Raw genomic sequence first — 5,679 nt, 5'->3', positions numbered from 1 at the left:
CTGAGTTTCCTGCACCTCGGGGACGAGGTAGACCACCACGGCGCAGGAGACTTCGGCCCTCAGGAGCGGGCCCTGGGGAGGGGGGTAGTGTCACAGATTGGTCAAGTTCCACACCCTCTGTCACGCCCAGATCACCGTCACCTGAGTTCTGATCACCATCACCTGCACGCCATCATCACCGCCACGTATAAATCAGCACGCCACACACCACTCATCCGGGCTCGTTCTCGCGAAAGCGGACTGTAGTGTCTCTCTCAAAGAGTTTCGCTATCTATATTGTTACCTGATCGTACTTACCTGAACTCTGTCTCGTTCCAGTCTTCCTAGTTCCAGTCTTCCAAGTATTCCCAGTGTCTGTCCACAGTGGTGTGTGCCGTAAGCCTTCATCCTCTCAGTCTCAGGAACCGTTGGATACGGACCCCGTCATCTATTCCCCGCTGCACTAATCCTGCAAAGGAGATCACAGTCAAACTCTGCACCTGTCTATCCGGCTTCATCAACTCCACGCAAGCTATACTCACCATCTTCGGGTCTTCTCTCATCACCGGCACTGCTGCTTATCAATAAACCATACCATTGTATTACTTACCTTGTTGTCCCGTCTGCTTCATAACAGCATCATAATCATAAAATCAAACAATTTTATTTGTACGCTGTAATCCAGATCTTCAGAATTCATACGATTGCGAGGAACAGACCCAAATTCAAGCCTTTATATGACGATCGTTACATCTCCATCCCGAGCAGCGACTCCAGCAGCAACAGCAATAAACCCCCGCGCTGCAGTGCATCATAAGTTCTTTGAGTGCATTTAACAATTCAAATACAAACGCACCAGGAAACTACAGGCTTTACGGCAGGAAAATCGAACATTCATTGGCTCTTGCCAGCATTCGCTACAGATTACGACATGCCGTGTTTCTGGTGAGATTTATTTGAACGATGCGCAGGCGCCATCACGGAGAGGATCAGGATTATATTTTCAGCCATCAGCAACCTAAATCCTGCTCTGTCAAAGAAACCTACTGTCTGTATTCCGCCAGAGACGACTGCGGCTGCAAATGCATAGTCATTTGGATTACTTTTTGGTACGGCTGTTGACATTTTTGCAATGAATAAATGATTGCGATTGCACGTTTCCATCTTTCATGTTTTTCTTTATTACTGTACAGAGAGAGTTATGGTTAACGTTAGGTTTAGAGGTAGGAGTGTGATTAGTGACTATAATTTTTTTTATGCTATATTGTTATCAAAATGAGAATTTTCCTGCATATTTTGGTCAGTTAACGTTATGTTTTATATATTACATTTTAAATCACTTATTAATATAATGAAAAAATGCATATTTACTGTAAAATGGTTTAGGTTTGGGGGTAGGTTAAGGGGGCTATCTAAATCGCTTATTAATGAAATGATAAATTTGCCTATTTGCTATAAAATTGGTAGGTTTATATTTGGGGTATTATGTTTGGGGGACATTTTAAAATTAAAGTAAAATTAAACTCTTAAAATAAACACTTGAGTTATTAGTGAGGGGTTAAGATGTTTTTCACTTTAAAATAATGGGCCAGATCACACTAGTAGTTCATGCGGACTGACAAGGTAACACTTGAGTTATTATTGAGGGGTTAACATGTTTTTCACTTTAAAATAATGGGCCAGAACACACTAGTAGTTCATACAGACTGACAAGGTAACACTTGAGTTATTATTGAGGGGTTAACATGTTTTTCACTTTAAAATAATGGGCCAGAACACACTAGTTGTTCATACAGACTGACAAGGTAACACTTGAGTTATTATTGAGGGGTTAACATGTTTTTCACTTTAAAATAATGGGCCAGATCACACTAGTAGTTCATGGGGACTGACAAGGTAACACTTGAGTTATTATTGAGGGGTTAACATGTTTTTCACTTTAAAATAATGGGCCAGAACACACTAGTAGTTCATGGGGACTGACAAGGTAACACTTGAGTTATTATTGAGGGGTTAACATGTTTTTCACTTTAAAATAATGGGCCAGATCACACTAGTAGTTCATACGGACTGACAAGGTAACACTTGAGTTATTATTGAGGGGTTAACATGTTTTTCACTTTAAAATAATTGGCCAGATCACACTAGTAGTTCATGGGGACTGACAAGGTAACACTTGAGTTATTATTGAGGGGTTAACATGTTTTTCACTTTAAAATAATGGGCCAGATCACACTAGTAGTTCATGCAGACTGACAAGGTAACACTTGAGTTATTATTGAGGGGTTAACATGTTTTTCACTTTAAAATAATGGGCCAGATCACACTAGTAGTTCATGGGGACTGACAAGGTAACACTTGAGTTATTATTGAGGGGTTAACATGTTTTTCACTTTAAAATAATGGGCCAGATCACACTAGTAGTTCATACAGACTGACAAGGTAACACTTGAGTTATTATTGAGGGGTTAACATGTTTTTCACTTTAAAATAATGGGCCAGATCACACTAGTAGTTAATAGGGACTGACAAGGTAACACTTGAGTTATTATTGAGGGGTTAAGATGGATTTTACAAGTAATTTACAGTAAACTTGCACTGAAGCACTAGTGATATTCAGACATTGTACTGTGAAAAATGTTTTTGTACTTTACAAAATAAATGCAGTTAATGTCTTCATTACGAAAGTAAAAGAACATAATTATTTACTATCACACTAAAGAGAAGCCTGCCCCAGAATACTATTAATACTAATACTAAAAAAAACATTGAACATTGAACTAAATGCAGCTCATAATAGTGAAATAATCCAATCAGGAGCATCAAATCATTGCTGGCATTACATCCTAATTAAAGAAATTATATTATATGTTTGTTTGAAATGAACAGAGAACACATCCAGTCATATTTTGGTAAGAGTCACAATTTCAGCCGGTGATGGTGGTGGTGTTCATAAATTAGTTTGCACAAAGAACCTAATTGTTGATTTTATAAATCTTACTGTTGTGATAGTTAATTAGTTATTCTTTATGAATTGGTCACAGTTCACAAGTAGTTCTCAATGACAATTTTTTCTTTAGTAATTATCAAATACCTAATAAGGGACTACCTTTGTCCAAAATTATCACTTACCTACTGCTTAGTTAATCTTGCTTCTATATTAGTTAATAGTATTAAATTAAGTGTTAATGTAGAACTACCTATTACTTCCTGCATAGTTACTTGTTAACAACGGCCCATTATTCTAAAGTGTTACCCAAATCTTTAATATAAGGCATGACTTTAACAGAGAAACTCATGCATTACTAGTAATGTACAATACCAGCTACATTAAAAGACCATTAGGATGAAACAAAGAAGTTATTAAATTAGCATGGCAAATTGGTGTAAACTTCAGAAATCTACGCATCAAAGACTTATGGAATCTATGCATCCATAAAGTTGGTTGGTTGATTATAGCTGCAGCCTCACCAAAACAGTCTGAATTTTATCATTTATAAAGTGTAAACAGCCGAAATACAGCAGCTTCTTCCCTTACAGGGGTCATGTCTTAAGAAATTTAAAAAGTCAGCGGCTTCTATTTACACTATTTTGAAACAGCAGGATTTTATTTATAATACTTATTGCAAATAGATGCAATTATCTGCACCTCAGTATTGTAGTACATTAAAACAGTATTCAGTAATTACAAACTGAGTGTAAATCATAGTTTTAATTAAATTTATTATAAGGTACTGGCTTATTGGGACAATAAGCCCTCCTACATCTACCCTAACCAATACTTTATTTTCAACTTTTCAATTATGGCCTTCATTTTTATTGAAAATAAATACCTTTCTGATATGATATAAGATTTGTAAAGGGAGAAAAAAAGTTTGCCAAAAGTAGGATTCAAACCTGGATCGGTCGCGTTGAAAACAGTGAAATGCGATTTATTATCTGCACCACTAGAACCGACAATTTATTGCCATCTTTTGTAGTGTTGACTATCCCAATCACACATTGGTGGGTGGAGTTAGTGTAAATAGTCTCTGCCAACAAGACGGGCTATTTGCACTTAGTGTAAATAAACACTAAGTTAAAGGAAGTTTATTTTTAAAAACATCCGCGGGAACCGCGGGACCCGACCACATTTCTTGCGGCGCGGGAATAAATTTCCAAATAAAAGCGGTTGCGGTCGGTAACTCTGGTGTAATTCGAACGGGAGCGGGCGGTAACAATATCCCGTTCCCGACGTCTTTTCTGAACAGCAAATCTGCGCTTTACTCATTCTTATCGAGCACCTGTAGGCTACAGCCTGCGCTCAAAACTGTTATGCACTCGCTGCACTCACGGACCAGTGCTTTCTGCGTCATGCATTTTATTGCCCCCCCTAAAATAGTTCAGTTTTGCATGTAATGGCAAAGTGGTTATAATTTAGTTTCTTTTTTATTAAGTTAATTTAGAAAAAAACGTTTGGAGCATTTTTTGTTCGTTAAACGTAAGCTTTTTGTTTCTTAAAGTAGCGACCAAAGTTGACCTACTCTATGTTTGACTTTGCCTTCTCAAATCACGAATTGGAAACAAAAATAAAAAAATAAAAAAATAAAAAAGTGTGTGTGTATATATATATATATATATATATATGCTATTAGGCGCATATCCAATCGTTTGTGTGGAGAGTGGAAACGCGTTTTATATGGAGGCGCCAGCGTGATCAGTTACATTTTCAGTGGAAACTATTTAACCGTTATTTTTTTGTCAGACATGATAAATATATGTAGAAAGCTTTAACTTAGTACTTAACGAAATAAAACAAATCAAAAACAAAAACTCTTTTATTATGTAGCTAATCTGTAAAGATGTATCTCTCTCTAATGAGGAAATGGATGAGGAGGATTGTTAACTTCATCATCACTGACTCAGAAAACTCTAGTTTATAAATAAATAATTTAAATATCTCCTTGCTATTTCACAGTCATGGTAATTACTTTTGCCTGTGCTTTGTGGCAAGCTTTAGCCTATTGCGTGCACTTGAACGCAGAACCCTTCCGGCTGCGCTGAAGATGCGCTCAATGCTGCTGACAGGACCGTCCGAGCCGCTCTTGATCATATTCATTGTAGTCATGCTAACATGGTCTGGTGTTTCCACCAGCGCTGCAATTTTTTTTTAATCACCATTGAATGTCTAAAATGTAATTTTGATCTAACATTTGATCTATGACGGGCTGAATGCAAGCTATAATACGTCTTAAAAGTGGAACATGGAAATATAATGGATGTACTGCGAAAAAAATTTCATATACTCTGTACTGTTTCCTAATAGTTAAATGTGAGATTCTGGAAACGAGAACTAAATTTAGCGGGAATGGTCGGGTCGGGAAGAAAATTATTTTAAGCGGGCAGCGGGTGAACAAAGCGTGAATATATAGCGGGAGCGGGTGGGTGCGGAATAAAACCTCGCGGGAGCGGGACTCGAAAAGCAGTCCCGTGCAGACCTCTACATCCCAGTTATGTATGTAAGCCTGGTTTCCTGAGTAGGAAACAGGATGATGCGTCAGTAGCTGAAGTTATGACAGTATATAGTTCAGGTGTGACAATCGCCTAAAACACATATAGAAACAAACCAATTCAGTGGTATTAATGCTACCCTTTGAATCACCACATCATCTGCATTCCTCAGATTTGTTGAAGGAAGTCATAGCAGTAATGTCAAGCCAA

This window comes from Garra rufa, chromosome 16 (genome assembly GCF_049309525.1).
Source record: "Garra rufa chromosome 16, GarRuf1.0, whole genome shotgun sequence".
In the NCBI taxonomy this organism is placed as follows: Eukaryota; Metazoa; Chordata; class Actinopteri; order Cypriniformes; family Cyprinidae; genus Garra; species Garra rufa.
This window is presented reverse-complemented; position numbering follows the sequence as displayed.